We start from the raw sequence: 17,269 nt of genomic DNA, 5'->3' as shown, positions 1-17,269 counted from the left end.
TTTGAGACTACTCATGTGATAGAGTTAAACTCTACATTGAAAGACTGCAGCTTTATATTCGATTTGTCATAGCTAGATCTCCTTTTTGGTGTCCATTTTACTATTTGTCATGCTTTCTAGCCACAGAGTTGAGGAGTGGATTTTCTACCAATAAGTTCATGAAGACTAACATGGAGACCAACAATCTCACTCAACATGCTTGGTTTCTAAGCAATAGGAGAACAAAACATTTTCAGTTGTACGTTTTTATGTTTTCAGTTTTACTTAAAACTGAAAAGGAGTGGTAAATAAACTGTGGCCCTTTCCCCAGTGAGTCCACATTTCAGCTATTCCCTGGCTGAAGGTTTTGATTATCACTCCTCAGGGCCTATTGCCTTTTCTGGGTCTATTTCCACAGCTTTACAGATTTCATGGTGTTTCACGGAAAATTCCCCTGATGCTTATTTTTGAAGCCTGACTAGAATGGAATTTTTTTTTTTCTTTCAAAGACTTATTCTCATTGGCTTTTATGCTTATTTATATAGAAATAACATCATAAATATTTACTATTGGATAAAAAGACACCTCCACTCATTGCTCATTTAAACAATTCACAATTGGTTAATTGTAGAGAAACATCTGGAGGTCCTACTGCTTCTAATTATCACTGTCCCATGGTACCTGATAGTCACATAAAAAAATAAGAAGCAACCATCACTTTGAATGAGACTACCATGGAGACCTAAAGTAAAGGTATTCATTAGCCATCTATTCAAGATGAGTTATGGCCAACTTCTTTCTGATGTGAATAAAATTCATATTGGTATCTTTAGTTATTATTCTTCAAAATTTGTTGTTACAAAAATATGGAAATATGAGCTAGGTGGATTTCATTTCAGAAATGTCTAATTGTATCAAAAATCATTTTTATCATTTTTATCAATTTGAAAATTCGAGAGCCATGAAAATTCAAATAGCTGAAGAAATAAAGGAAATTAACATTTTAAGGATGAAGAATTTTTTCTTTTTTTTCTTTTTTTCCCCATTGAAAAGATAGCTGTGACATTAAGGACTTAAAAACGTACTTGTCAAAATCCAACCTAGAAAATAAAATTGTTAGTCACAAAAGTTATGGCCACAGTGCATAATAAGATTTAGTTAAGATGAAAAAGGTATTAAATTTGTGGGTGGAAAACATAAACAGAAAACACATTCCAGTTGACAGCAACATGTTGTGCCAGAAAACATGGAATCTACACAAAGAATTTAGTAAGGGATCCCCTGAAACAAATGATACCAAGCTATTTACTGCAAGTAAGAGATGGTTACACAGATTCAGGAATATGTTTAGCATTTTATCATCTCACATCATCACAAGAAAAAGGGTGAGAATGGTACAATAAGATATTGTGAGAAAGACTACATTCACAGTATACTGTTACTATTATTCTATTTTAAATTATTGTTAATCACTTACTGTGCATAGTTTATAAATTAAACTTTATTATAGATATGTATGTTTAAGAAAAAACAGAATATATAGGGTTTGAACTACTCTCAGTTTTCAGACATCCAAGGTCTTAGCATGTATCATTTGTGGATAAAGAGGTCTATATGTATACTCATATATAATTATGTATGCATGTGTGTGTGTGTATATATATATATGTCTATATATATACACGCATACAAATATATATAAATATATGTATGTGTGTTTATATACATGTAATAGACACCATGCTTTTGGGTAGACTTGAACCTTTCGCTACTACAAACTTAAATGTTTCTTGAAAGTGAGGAATTGTATTTTTTTTCTTTTTGTTTGCTATTCATGTGAAATAAATCCTCTCTTTAGTTCCAAATTTTAATTCTCTGATAGTTACTATCATTCATTTGCTTAAAAGAAAGTCACATCTAACATTTGAGCCTCTGCAAACACTTCACACATTGTGCCCTCATAAATTATAGCACATAATCATGAGAGACGAGGATCCTGAGCACAGAATATGTGTAGCATGAAAACAGATATGTCGGTTTAAAAACACTTTGAAATTGTCAAAATTTCATCATCAAGTGAAGTCTGCATAGTGGAGGGACAAAATGGGGTGTCTTAAACTGGAAACTCTGATGTCAAGATGTGAGATGTGGTAAATAAAACAGAATTATGAAATAAAGATTCTAATGGAAAAGAAAAACTAGGAAACAAAATGGATACAAATGAAAAGAGTAAGGAGGACAAGACCTCAACAAAAGTTCAGAGAAAAAGAGAAAATACTCACCTATAATCTGGAAAACACTGAAAGAAAAGAGACACTACCAAAAAATAAGAGAAGTTTTTGTTTTCCCAGCTCTTTCATGTTCTGGGGACAGCTAACATTATTCCTCAAGGACAGTTATTAAAAAAAAAAGAAAGAAAGAAAGAAATTATAAAGGGGAGCTGCATCCTGAAGAGAGCAGAAGAGTTTTACTAACAGCCCTCGGTGTGTATGCACTACATAAACACACACACAAACATAGCATCAACAGTTCTCATGGCTTTAGACAATGCAAAACTTGAAGATCACACACGGGAAGCAAGTAAAAATACACAAGAGAGTAACAAAGCATCAAGATCTATAATGACATCTAAAAAAATGTATGCATATTAGAAGGTATTGAATTTAGTAGTGCTATCTTTGAAGGAAGTCTTGGCTAGACGTCAAAAAGGAGATAGATATTAGTAGCCTTGTGATCAACAGTAAAAGGAACTCTAGCAAATATATATATATATATATATATATATATATATATATATATATATATACGCACACACACATAGCACTTAGTTCTGTTCTGTGCTTTAAAGGAAATGGTGTTAAGTATCTTTCCTGAAGCCCTGATTCAAGTTGACTCATGGAAGCATGTATAGATTAGCCTCAGCACAGTCCAGGCTCAGTAGACAGAACTGGGAGCGAGTGGACATGTAATATTGACTACAATAACTATTTGATGACATCACTAGGTTTGTTTTTTTAGTGCAAAATATATAAAATATAAAGTATATAAATAAAAAATGATATAAAGCAATACTATTTCTCTTTATTCTCACATTTTCTCTTTCCCTCATTTTTTTCTTCTCACTTTTTTAAGATAAAAATAATTTTAAGTTATAGTTTACATACAATATTATATTAATTTCAGGTGTGCAACATAGTGATTAGACATTTATATAACTTAGAAAGTGATCATCTTGAAAAATCTAGTATCCATCTGATACCATACATAGTTATTAAAATGTTATTGACTATATTCCTTACATCCCCATGACTATTTCATAACTATTAATTTGTACTTTTTAATTCTTTCCCCTTTCTCACCCACCCCCACACCCTCTCCTATCTGGCAACCATCAAAATGTTCTCTGTGTCTATGAGTTTGTTTCTGTTTGTTTATTTTATTCTTTAGATTCCATATGCAAGTGAAATCATATGACATTTGTCTATGTCTGTCTAATTTACTCTACTCAGCACAATACCCTTTAGGTCCATCCACGTTGTTGCAGATGGTAAGATTTCATTCTTTTTTTATGGCTGAGAAATATTCCATTGTATATATGTGCCACCTCTTCTTTATGCATTCATCCATTAATTGGCACCCAGGCTGCCGCTAATATCTTGACTATTGTAAATAATGCTGCAATGAGTATATGGATGCACATGTCCCTTTGAAGTAGTGTTTTGGGTTTGTTTGGATAAATATCCAGAAGTTAAATTACTAGGTTCTTCTTTGTCTCTTGTTATAGCTTTTAATTTAAAGTCTATTTTGTCTGGTATAAATATTGCTATCCCAGCTTTTTCTTCTTTTTTTTTCTTTAATTTTTTTGTTTTTTTTTTTTTTTAGATGGGGCAACCCTTGGTTGACCTCACAGATTGCAAGAACCTTGTCAGCTTACAATCTCTTATTTTTTATTTTTTACACCTACAGCGTCTGGTCTTCCAAGGTAGTCTCCCATCTAAGTACTAACCAGGTCCGACCCTGCTTAGCTTCTGCAATCACACGGCATCGGGCTTGTCCAGGATGGCATGGCCAGCTTTTATTTTTCATTTCCATTTTCATAAAATATTTTTCCCATCTCTTTTACTCTTTCTGTGTCTTCTGATGTGAACTGAGTCTCTTATAGGCAGCATATGTAAGAGTTTGTTTCCTTATCCATTCAGCCACCCTATCTTTTGATTGAAATGTTTAATATAGCTATGTATGAAGTAATTGGTGATAGATATGTAGTAAACTCCTATTTTTTATTCATATTTTTGATCTTTTTTTTTCTTCTATTTGAAGAAGTTGTTCTAACATTTCTTATAATACTGGTTTGGTGGTGATAAACTCCTTTAGCTTTTTCTTGTCTGGGAAGCTCTTCATTTGCCCTTCCTTTTTAAATGATAGCTTTGCTAGATAGAGTAATCTTGGTGCAGATCCTTGCTTTTCATTGCTTTGAATATTTCTGCCCAATCCCTTCTGGCCTGCAAAGTTTCTCTTGCAAAATCAACTGACAGTCTTATGGAAGCACTCTTATAGGCAGCTAATTTCTTTTCTCTTGCTGCTTTTCAGATTCTCTCTTTGTCTTTAAACTTTGGCATTTTAATTATGATGTGTCTTGCTGTGGGACCCTTTGAGTTCATCTTGTTTGGAACTCTCTGAGCTTCCTGGGCTTCTCTGTCTGTTTCCTTCTCCAGGTTAGGGAAGTTTTCTGTCATTACTTTCTCAAATAGGTTTTCAATTCCTTGTTCTGTCTTTTCTCCTTCTGATATCCCTATAATACAAATGTTGGTATACTTGATATTGTCCCAGAGGCACCTTAAACTATCCTCATTTTTTGGATTCCTTTTTCTTGTTGTTGTTCTGATTGGGTGTTTTCAGCTACCTAAGTTTCTATATCACTGATTCGATCCTCTGCTTCATCTAACCTACTGTTGATTCCCTCTAAGGTATTCTTCATTTCAGTTTTTGTATTCTTCATTTCTGACTGGTCCTTTTTTAAATTTTTTATTAAAATTCTCACTTTGTTAAAATTCTCACCGAGTTCATTCACTCTTCCCTTAAGTTCATTGAGCATCTTTATAATCAGTGTCTTAAACTCTGCATCTAGTAGATTGCTTATCTCCATTTTGTTGAGTTCTTTTCTTGGAACTTGGTTCTGTTCTTTCATTTGAGACATGTTTCTTTGTCTCCCCATCTTGGCTGCCTCCCTGTGTTTAGTTTTTTTCTTTTTTCTTTTTGGATTAGGTAGGGCTGCTAGGTCTCCTGGTCTTAGTAGAGTGGCCTTGTATAGTAGATGTCCTGTGGGGCCCAGTGGTGCAGTCTCTCTGTTCTCCTGAGCTGTGTGCTCTGGATGAGTCTATTGTATGAGTTGCATGTGCCTTTCTCTTGTAGTTGAGCCTTGGTTGCTGTTTACATGTCAATGAGAGGAATCCTTGGGCTGACTGGTTGTGAGGACTGGTCATTGACTACAGGGGAGAAGCTGTTGTACAGGCAATGACCCTTTGGAGCAAGATTCACTTTAGCAGGGCTCCGGTGCCTGCCCAGTCTGCCCTCTGGGTGTGTAAACTTTGGTTATGGCCCCTGGTGGTACTCTGGCTAGGTCAGAAGGTAGCCACCAGGTATGTTGGCCTCAGAGCCTCCTGGGAGGGGCCCTGCTGCAGACCAAGTTCTGTGCCTTGCCCAGGGCTACGCGGCATGAGACATTAAACAATCTGTAGGTGGCCACCACCCATGCTGAGTTTGGAGGTGCCTCAAGAGGCCAAGCCATGAATCAAGGTCTGTTGCCGCTAATGCCAGGGCTGGTAATACTCAGCAAGAAGTGTGGGGCATGCCAAGGCCAGGTGCTGCTTATTTCAGTTGTGCAAACCTCTGAGAGATTTTAAGAAAATTCGCAGAAGGAGCCAAGACAGGTCATTTGTGTGGAAAAGCCACTGGAAGCCTCTTAGGTTGGCCTGCAATTTAGATCGATCAGGGTCTCAGGAAATCACCAGGGCAGGACGACCAGTAGAAACTCAGATATGGCAGCTGCCTGCGTCTGCACGCCGGCAGGGGGAGAGCTCAACAAAGGGACAATTCCTTCTGCCAGCAGTTCTGTCTGGGAGAAAGCTGTTATTCCAGCCCTCTCCCTGAAGCCAGATCATGCAGTTTCTTGCTGTATGTTCCTGGAACTCAAGCAGCTGCCTCAGCCCTGGAGCTCAGAAAGAGTAAGTCCATGTGTAGACCTGTTAAGAGGGATGTCTGTGACTCCCACTGCCCTCCATCTCACTCAGCCACAATCTCAGCTGGTTTTCACAGCTATAAGTTGTGGAGACTTCCCTCCTCAGCACTGGAACCCTGGCCCAGGGAGCCCAATGTGGGGCTGGGACACTTGGCTTCTCTGGGAGGACCTCTGCAGCCAAGAAATCCCTCCCAATCCTCAATGGCTACAGGTGGTTGTGAGATCAGCCTATTTTGTGTCTTTGCCTCCTGCCTGTCTTGAGGTGGCCTCTTCTGTGTGTCCCCTATTGTAGGATTTCTGTTCAGCTAGACCTCAGGTGACTCCCAATGATGGCTGTTCTACAGTTTAGTTGTAATTTTGATGTGGTCATGAGAGGAGGTAAGCACAGCATTTACCTACTCTACCATCTTGACTAGAAGCTCTTCTCACATCTTTGTCTCTAAGCAGCATGTTCTTCAGAAAATTATTACTAATAACCCATAATTAAAATTTTCTTTCTGATTCTGTGATGGCTTTTAGAGTGTTTCTTTTCCTGAAGTGAATTTATAAAATGACCCCTACTATTGGGACTTTGGTTACTTTAGTGATTTTTTTAAGATTTCTAGTAAATTTCTTGATAGAAATAGATTGCAATACAGGTACTGTGTGCACATGTGTAGTGTTATTACTTACAAACATTTAAAGTACAAAAGAATTTCTATGAGAAATAATTGGATTAAAACTTTAGGTATCACATGAATTTCATATTAACAACACTGTTGGAGGCATTATAAGTGGTTCTACCATTTAAATATATAAATTATGATTTTCACTTATAAATTTAATGTTCATCAATTTCAAAGTGAAAGTTTTACTAGAGATGATAGAATAATCAAACATGCTTTTATGCATCTATGTATGGTTGGGTATAGTATCGATTCCTAGAAAATCTTATATGTGTATGGAGTTTTGAGAAACAAACTTAGTGAGAGACTTCTAATATTTGTTTTTACTTTTGTCAAATTATATGTTAGCCTTTTCTTGTTTTTTTAAGAAACTTCTCTTTATTAGAAAGACACAGGAAGTTGATTAAACAAATGCTTCAGGCAAGAAGCCAGAAAATGAAAGGTAGATTATTATTCCAAACTAAAACTCAGATATGAAATCTCCATTCAACAAATTTTTTTCCCCAAAATCCTTTAACCTAGTCCTCAAAATTTGATTAATTTAGGAGCATTTTGGCTGTGCCAGAAAAAAGAAGCACCTCTACAGGAAGCACCAGAGAAATTGTTTTAATATAAATGCAGAATGAGTTTAACAAAGTTCCATGTTCCCACAAATACTTATGTATCCTCTCCTTATAGAAAGTAGCTAGCACAGTTAAAATTCACCATGTTTTTTGCAATTCTGTGAAAACCACAATTAGTATTTACTAGGATCAGAAAAGTCTCTAAAACGTCATATGAAAGTATTACATAAGCACATACAACCTGTTTTAATTTAATTACAATTATTGATATGCTATTTAAATAAACTCACAAGAAAAGGGTTTGAAAGAAACAAAAACTGTGAATAAAAGACAAAGGTAGAAAATGTGATTTAAAGATTACACATATCTTGGATGCTAAGCAGGATTGGGCCTGGTTAGTACTTGGATGAGAGACCACCTAGGAAGACCAGGTGTTATACGCATAAAAAATATAAAAAAATAAGGGATTGTAAACTGACGAGGTCCTTACAATCTGTGAGGTCAACCAAGGGTTGCCGCCTCATCTAAAAAAAAAAAGATTACACATATCTGGATCTGGATATATCACTGCTATAATTCTAGAAAGTTTGGAAAAACGAAGTGAAATTTTCAGGATGACAAAAAATTTAGAGTTTTTTTTGGTTATGTTTTAGATAGGTTAATATAGACTTTCTAAAGCTCTCATTTCCCCCTAGAACCTCTAAGAAAAAGGTCAACATAATTACCTCAATTTCTATCTTCAGATTCTGAGCTGAAGTTGTTGAAATTCTTTATTTTTTCTGTGGTTAGTCCATATAGTGCTCTTCTGTGCTATCTAAGAAATTAATACAGGCTGTCAGTATACTAGGACCAATAGAGCAAAGGGCTATCAAAAAGACTCCCATTTTGTCAGATTTGTTAGGAAACTCTGGGGCGTGGGGTGCAAAGGAAGGAGCATTTAATTTATTGACTTAAAAAAATACTGGCAGTAACCTGGTGGGAAACTGACAGTCTCAAGTCAGTGATCGTGGTTCCTTATGGACTGCTAGTTTTACCCGTTCAGTTAATACTCTCATGTCCATGGATTGCATGTGCTATGTTACTAAAGAAATGCCTGCTATGTTTTCTCATATTCCTACTTGGCTTTCACCAGCTACTCTTATCTGTATGCAGCATGTTTGCTCTTCACATATATTTGCATTCAAGAGATACCTTTGGTTTTTTTTTAAACTTGTATGAACAGGAACATTTGGTTAGCGTTAAGCACTTGAACCTCACCTTTCTTTCAGAGCATTTTAATTCTCTACTATCAGTTCATATTTTGTTTATATTGAATACAAATCACTGTAGTACCTGGTATGATTTTATAAATATAATGGGAACTCAAGGAAAAGTTGGATTTGTCTTTAGCTCTTATAACAGTTCTCTCGATACACAATAGCTAAATGGAGGAAAGAGGGAATTAGAGAAGTTAAATATTACTATGTTGTAGATAATGTTTTCACTGATAGAGTAAGACTTTTTGGTTTAGTATCTCACTAAGATTACTCATCATAAAGTACAGTAGAGCCAAGATTGAAATTTATATCTTTAACTTCAATGTTGTTTACATGGCATCATCCAATTTAATGGTTTCCTAGGGCTGTATTTGGTTTCTAGGGCTGCTGTAACAAAATAACACAAACTGAATGACTTGATACTGCAGAATTGTATTCTCTAATAGTTCTGGAGGCTAAAAGTCTGAATTCAAGGTATAGCAGGGCTATGTTCACTCTGAAGCCTCTAATGAACATTGTTTCTTGTCTATTCCAGCTCTGGTAGTCCAGGCATTCCTTGGCTGATGGTAGCATAACTCTAGTCTCTGCCTCTGTCTTCACCTGAAATTCTTTTCTCATGTCTTCATATTATTTTCTTATAAGGATAAATATCTTATTGGACTAAAGGCCCATCCTACTTCAGTATGAACTCGACTAATTACAACTCCAATCACACTATTTCTAAAAAAGGTCTTGAGGGTTAGGACTTCAACATATCTTTCTGAGGACACAATTCAACCCATGACACATTATAAAAATTAAAACCCACAATTGTATTTTTAGTATTAAGCAATTATGTATGAAAGACAGTATAAAATTAATGGTCCAGAGAAGTGTCTATATACAGTGTGGCAAAGATATAATCTTATGATGAGCTTGGTTGAAAGTGTATCTGGCATTTGCTGGACTGAATTCTTTATTGCCTATGAACAAATGACCCAAGACACATAGTTAATGGGATTTCTGGTAGAACTTTAGGTGGAATATCATTACTCATGAGCCTACCTTAATTCCTGTGTTTTTTTTTCTTGCTAATATATTCCCATTATAATATTAATTATATCATATATAATTCCCCTTGTAACATTATAATATTAACATAAGCATCATATTTCAAAATTAGCAGGAGTACAAAAGTAAAGACTCATTTGCTATTTGGTCTAGAAATACACTTTATTTGTCCTCTCTTGGAATTCTACAGAAGACAAAGAATCCTGTCTGGTTCCAGTCATTTTTCAGTGGTTTCTTCTCTAATATTTGATACTAATCATGTACATATTAAATATTTGGAAATGTAATGGATAATGATCTGTGTATATATATATATATATATATATATATATATATATATATATATATATATATATACATAGCTTAAAAATTTCTTTCCATAAATACTTAATCAGTACAGTATTTAATATCTGTGTTGTCAAAAAATTCAACTGTAGCCACGTTTTTCTCTTTTCACACAATACAATAAAATCCAACCTATTCGTTTAAAAAAGGAGGAAGTATATTATAACTCTGAGAATAGCATATTTACATATGAACATATGAACATATGAATCCTGAAAGAGCTCTTCATAACTACTTAATGTGATCTAGTCATTCATCAAATAGATATTTACTAAAATTTACTAAGTGCCAGACCCTATTCTGGATAATTTTGATATATCAGTGAATAAAACAGACTAAAATTCTCACTCTAGGTATTTATATTCTAGTGAAGAAAGAATAAAAGTTTATATTAATCTATAAATATATACTTACATATATTTGTTTATATATAAACAGAGCAAAATTGATTTAAACTAAAAAATATTTCATGTTGATCATCTGCTAAATAAAGATTACTTCAAAACTGTAATCAATTATTTAAAACTGAGTATAGCTTTTATTTCTATGGTTTTTAATGGAATATTTTAAAATATTTCATAAATATTTAACAATACATAAAATTAATCTATCAACCCAATAATTTACATTTATCAGTGGCCTAGTCTGATTTCTTTCTCTCTCTCTCTAACTTTTTCCCCCACACCCGCCTTTCATATGTTATGAGAAAATATATTTTTTCACAGTTGCAATTATTGTGGCTATAAAATTGTCATTTTTAATTATTTTACTTAAATTTTTATAAGGTATAATTTTTTCATAGTCTCAGTATTTATTATATTCACGGGTGCTCAGTCTATCATATAATTATGACTTAATTGTCTATTTTTTATGTTTAGTTTTTTTAAAAAAACATTGTTATTACAAAACAGTGTGGAAGAACTTTTTACATAAATTCTTTTAATTTCTTCTTTTGAATTTTTCTCTTATGACAAGATGAGAGATTTCCAAAAATAAGAGCTGGAATAATTTATGATTTTTACAATGTATCGATAAATCGCCACTCAAAAAAGTTACTTCAGAATCTACATTATCAATTTCATCTATCATAGCACATGTCAATCAATCAGCACACGTTTCTATCTGTGTGACACTTTTGATGACCACTTTCTTCATTAGAGGAATTGTTGCATTAACATTTTAAATGCTTGAATTGATCTAGATGTTAGTTTGTGTTTTGTTTTCTCTCATTGCTCACAATGTTACAGTTTTATTCTTTAAAAATATTTGTTATGACTATGGTGTCTAATAATAATGAGTATTTTCTGACTGGAAAGAGTTTCTCTATAGGTAGCCAAATGATTTTGCCTATTTCTATTGAGGCAAATATGTATTACAGAAGTCATAACAAGTGAGGATGCAGGGCTGATTGCTATGGCTGTAATGGGCAAAATTTAAGCTACAAAATTAGCTGAGGAATGACGTTGCCTTTTTTTCCTATTTCTTTCCCAAATTTATTTTATTACTGTTTAGTATCATTTATTAACGAATTATCAATATATAATGTTAAGTGAAGGAGAGGATAGGAAGAAAAAAGAGAAGAATTCCACCCTTCGCACATTGAAAATAGAAATCATGTTACATAAAATCATAATATGTCAATGCTTCTTATAAAATAAATCTATATAGAAACTATATTTTAGTGTTGTATAAGTTAAAAAGTATAAAAAATGAGCGGATAAAAATCTTTTGCTTTCAAAAATAATTGATTAAGAAAAATTTAAAATTCAGCAAATAAAATCTATAATTTCATCCAGTTAGGCAAAATTTTTATTTAGAATAATATTGTGTAATGTATTTGATTTACATTATAAGTAAAATTATATCTACTACATTTGCAGGCAGAATACACATAGAAAAATATGAATTTCTTGTTTTATTTTTAAATAATGTATTTCTAAGAAAATATAAAATACTTCCTGGTAGATAATACAAAATGCTAACATGAGACAAGGTTGACACTCATTTTCTTGACCCATTTATTAACTAGGAATCCTAAAATATTCTGTGAAGACAAAAATAATATTACCTTTAAAAGCATTAAGTTTTGCTGTTCTTTTTCTCCTTTATCAATGTTATTATTTACAACTACAAAGCCTTGAGGTCTCTGAGTTTCTATTTTTCTTCCCATACCAATGATGTGTGGTATTAGTGAAGATTATTGATTCTGTACTGCTGAGCTATCCAGATTATGGCAGACAAGGGGCTGCAGGTGTGTCTTTAAAATGCCCTTTACTTTCAAAATTCACATTGTAGAAATGACATCTTGCTTTAAAACTGTTCAGTTTGTACTGTGTTGCATAAAATATTCTCCCAGTGGACAAGGTCACTTGCTTTTGAGACTAATTCTCATTCTTTGTGTTCAACTTGGGTTGGAAATATTATTGCATATCTTTGCAGTCTGGATCTTGCAATTATATTAGGTAATAAAATATTTTGTATTTTGAAGTGAAATGTATCTTATATATTTTCTGACAAAGTAAATATGCTAGGCATTTAATTATGGATGCTTCCTCATTTAAGCATTGTAATGCTAGTGATGTTAGCATTAATAATAATGCATAGAAGTAACCAAACATCCTATGAGATAATTTGTTACTTTATAATCTCCAATATTTTCAAGCAAAAGTTTTATAATTTAAAATTTTACGGTCTTAAACTTTAAATCTGAAAGAAATCGGAAGTAAAAGATAAGATGATAAATCTATTCAGTCAATATAGAGATCGCCATCTGATATATATAGAAACAACAAATTTAACCCTATACTATTGAATATAAATTCATAGAATTGTAGGATTTTGCAAATTCAGTTTTCTCCTCATAGAAGATTCTTTCCCCCTTCCTGTTTTCCTCCTCCTTTTCTTCTTCTTCTCCCCATTCCCTTCTCCTCCTCTTTCTTCTTCTTCCTCTTCCTCCCTTTATCCTCCTCCTCTTTCTTTAAATTACTTAGTTCCCCTACTGTGAGCTGCCACATCAAACACATCTTCATTGCAGTTAATTGTTAAATACAGTTTCTTTTCCATTAACTGTGAAAATAGAGGTCATGTCCATCCTGCTCATCATGATATCTTCAGCACTTGTGGCTGCGGTTTGAATTGGTTCTGAATATATTGGCTCTGGATTTAGACTGCCTGGGTTTAAACCCTGGTTCAGTCACTCAGCAATTTTGTGACCTTGGCCAAGTGGCTTAGACAATCTGTGACTTAGTTTGCACATCTTTAAATCGAGGTTAAAAATAGTGCCTACTTCATAGAGTGATTCTGAAGATTGAATTATTTAACACTTTCACAGTGCTTAGGCTAGTACCTGTGTGGCACATTATAAAATGGGTGAGTAGTTTTCAGCTGATTTCAGTAGAATTCACAAATTCTACGGAAATACATAACAGTAGTTGAGATCCCTATAGACCCAACTGGGAACTGAACGTTTATAAGAACTCGTTCTCATCTTTTACTCACACCTGATTCCCAACTATGAAATGTTGAACAAAGATATTGAATATATGCAGAAAAATCTATTTTAGAATTGAATGCCATATGGGAAAGAAAGAGAAGAAAACAACTCTTAGAATGGTGATGTAGCATCTGTGACATGGCTCACAGTGGTGTGAAAGAAGCACCATATGCCACATGCTGACTATTAATCATTTGATTAATGTGCAACAAAAAAGAAGTCACCTCTCTCACTTGATAATACAATGTAAAATTTGTGCAGTGCTGTATTTGTTAATTGACCAAATTACTTTTCATAAGTGAAAAGTAGGGTTGATCATTATACTAAATTTAAATCCTTAAATTATCATATTCTGCAACATGATCTTATTTTTCAGGCCTATTTTCAGAAATAAAAAAATGAAAACTCAAGTTTTCAACACAATGACCCTCTCTGAACTAAATGAGCCAATGGCTAAAATTTGATATTTTTTTTTTTAGTTGAGCTTTCTCAGGTTGGCATTTCGTTTTTTGTTTGTTGTTGTTGTTGTTGTTGTTGTTGTTGTTGTTTTCCTTAGTGAGCTGACATTGGGCCTAAAGTCTGGCTGTAAACTGTCTGAAGTTCTCATCACTGGGCCATCTGCTCCAGCAGACACCATACATGTTTGCATCTGATAGACCTCACTGAGTGTGCTTTATTTCCATTTTCATATGTCAGATTTGCATAAAACTATATTCTCTTAGTTTTTGCTTATTGCTAAGTTTTCCTATGGGGTATACTCTAAAATACCATAGAAATCTCATTGGAATATATATAAAAATCATATTGTAATTAAATTTATCAGACTTCATGTAATCTAGATAATATATAACATTAATTTATTTACTTCGGTTTTAAATTGTTTTGCTTTAGCTTCTTTAATAATATATATAAATACACATATACATATATATACGTATATATATACATATATATATATATACACATATATATGTATATATATATATAATTTTACAGTCAAATAAACTCAGGTAAAATATAGTCAGAACTAAAATGTGCCAATTTTAGCAGTGTAAATTTGGCCCATTCATATTATTCCATTTGTATAGCACAATTTGGGGTTTTAGATTTTGTTAAAACTGAAGATGTTAATAGACGCTCATTCTTTCCTTTACTGTTGTCCAGAAAAGAATTAATTTTTCAGGTGTGCAGAAGAATTTTAGAGCAAGAGAATATTTTCTGTATTCTGTAATGAGAAGACTTGAACTCATGCTGGTTAATCATTTTATTTTGTCTCTATTTGCTGCCTTTAGAACAGATGATCTTAAATCTTTTCTTTAGAACTTTTCAAGATTGTTCATGTGGCCTCCTGTCTGAAATCTTCCCTTCTGTTTACCAAGTTGGGATGTTGCTTTTTTTTCTACAAAAGTTAAAAGTATAGTTTTATTTTTGGTGAGTTGAGAAAGTTTATATTTTTCTCTTTTTTCCCCCCTGAGGACAATTGATCAGAGAAGCACAAAATAATGTTCTAACATTTTTTTGTCCTGATTGTCCAAATAGGCAATTTCTGTAATCTTGGACTTTTGGCTCTCTATACTATTGATTCAAAATGACTGTTGGATAGGAGTTGCAACACAAGGCAATGCAGAACTATTTCTTAACCTGAATTTAGCAATCTTGTTTTGAGTTTGGCAGTGGAATTGAAAGACAATTCCTGTTCTCCCTGAGAAGGTATGGTTTACAAGTGGTTAGTTTGCTCTAGCAAGGAGAGATCACATTTTTATGAACTTATAGCAAAGTTAAATGTATAAAATTGGAAATGATTCTAGCATCACTGTACTGTATAATGCTAAGGCATATTACTGAAGTGAAATCAGCAGACCAAAATTGCCTATTATTTTTTATATTTATAAATTATTTTGTTCAACTGATTTACTGTGGCTTTTGCTATTTATGCTCATTCACTTTCTAAGTGTCTGGAACTTGGAATGAGGCTGATGAGTCACATTAAGCATTCTTGTACTCTAGGACAGCAGAGATATAAGAGCTCACTTAATTGCACTCATTTAACCATTAAGCCTCATTCCAAGGGCTCTGCCAGTTGTCAGGTGCACTATATTACAGTCCCACATGGCATGTGACATCTTTGCTACTTGCTGCATCTGGTAAGAACCCTCTAGGAAATGCTGGTTATCTAAGCTAGTGAAAGAGTCCAGGTGAAGGACAATGACACTCAAGTAAATGATAGTGAAGCATTAGAAAAATAAATCTAGAGAATACTTCACATCTGATGAGATAGAACATTCAAATGAACACTCATATTCCATAGTTGCATTAACTGATTTATTTAAAGAAATGTGAGCATTGTCATTTTTCAATAGATTATATAATTACTAACCATAAAGAATTTTGATAATTTCACAAATTTTCAAAGTAAATATTTCTGGTCAGACTTAGTGAGATCTAAGTTAATGAAATAGTGGAGTTAAATCACTGGCATTTTACTAGAACATAGAGATTTCTTATTCACTCTTCTTCCTTCCTCTCACCAATGAAAGATGCTTAAGTATACCCAAATGATCACTAAAACCTCACAAGGCTTGCTTTTTACCTTTTCTCAAATTAAAACTATAGCTACAGTTTTTATAAATGAAATAAAATAAAAAATATATAGTATAGAATACATGTTTATTTGTGTCTTCTCTCTGTATTTAATTTTTACGTATATCAATTCTACCAACTAAACATAGTCTAAATTTTAAAGTACTTAATGAAAAAATTGTGTATGTGATAGACCGAATAAAAGATTGTACAATTTCAGTTCTTATACTTAAGTCTTTAATCGACTTTGAATTTATTTTTGGATATGGTGTAAGAAAGTGATTCAATTTCATTTTTTGCAGGTATCTGTCCAGTTTCCCCAATACTATTGAAAGAACTGTCATTTCCCCATTGGATAGTTTTGCTTCTTTTGTCATAGATTAATTGACCATATAAGTGTTAGATTATTTTTGAGCTTCTGTTCTGTTACACTCATCTATGTGTCTATTTTTGTGTTGATACATACCGTTTGATTACTATAACTTTATAGTGTATTTTGAAATCAGGAAGCATGATAGCTCCAGTTTTGTTCTTCTTTCTCAAGATTACCTTGGCGATTTATGTCTTTTGTGATTTCATAAACATTTTAGGATAGCTTGTTTTATTTCTGTGAAAAATGCCATTGGAATTTTGATAGGCAATGCATTAAATCTGTAGATTGCTTTGGATAGTATGGACATTTTAAAAATATGAATCTTTTAAATCTATAAACATAAAAATCCTTTGACTTATTTGTGTCATCTTCAATTACCTTCATCAATGTTTTGTATTTTTCCGAGTACAGTGTTTTGGCTTCTTAGTTAAAATTATTCCTAGGTATTTTGATCTTTCTTTGTTGCAGTTGTAAAAGGGATTGTGTTATTGATTTCTCTTTTTTGATAGTTTGTTAATAGTGTATAAAAATGCAACCAATTTTTGTATATTTATTTTGTATCCTGAAAATTTACTTTATTCAGTAGTTCTAAGAGGTTTTGTTGTTGTTGTTGTTTAGCGTTTTTTATATATAATATCATGTCATTTGTCAACAGTGAGTTTTACTTCTTCCTTTCCTATTTGGATGCCTTTTACTTTTATTTTTTCTTGTTTGATTGGTGTGGCTA

At 33.1% G+C, this 17,269-nt stretch overlaps 1 long non-coding RNA gene across 2 annotated transcripts in view; it reads right to left on the bottom strand.

Moving 5' to 3' along the window:
- Positions 1 to 17,269, bottom strand: part of LOC120594842 (uncharacterized) — a 36,620-nt gene that overhangs the window by 12,988 nt on the left and 6,363 nt on the right. For both annotated transcript variants that reach the window (XR_005650719.1, XR_005650718.1), the window contains exon 2: positions 8,171 to 8,259. This is a non-coding gene — a long non-coding RNA (uncharacterized LOC120594842). The remainder of the gene's footprint in view (positions 1 to 8,170; positions 8,260 to 17,269) is intronic.

This window comes from Pteropus medius, unplaced genomic scaffold, assembly GCF_902729225.1.
Source record: "Pteropus medius unplaced genomic scaffold, Ma_sr-lr_union100, whole genome shotgun sequence".
In the NCBI taxonomy this organism is placed as follows: Eukaryota; Metazoa; Chordata; class Mammalia; order Chiroptera; family Pteropodidae; genus Pteropus; species Pteropus medius.
Note: the sequence above shows the minus strand (reverse complement) of the source record. Positions and strands in the feature narration are given on the sequence as shown.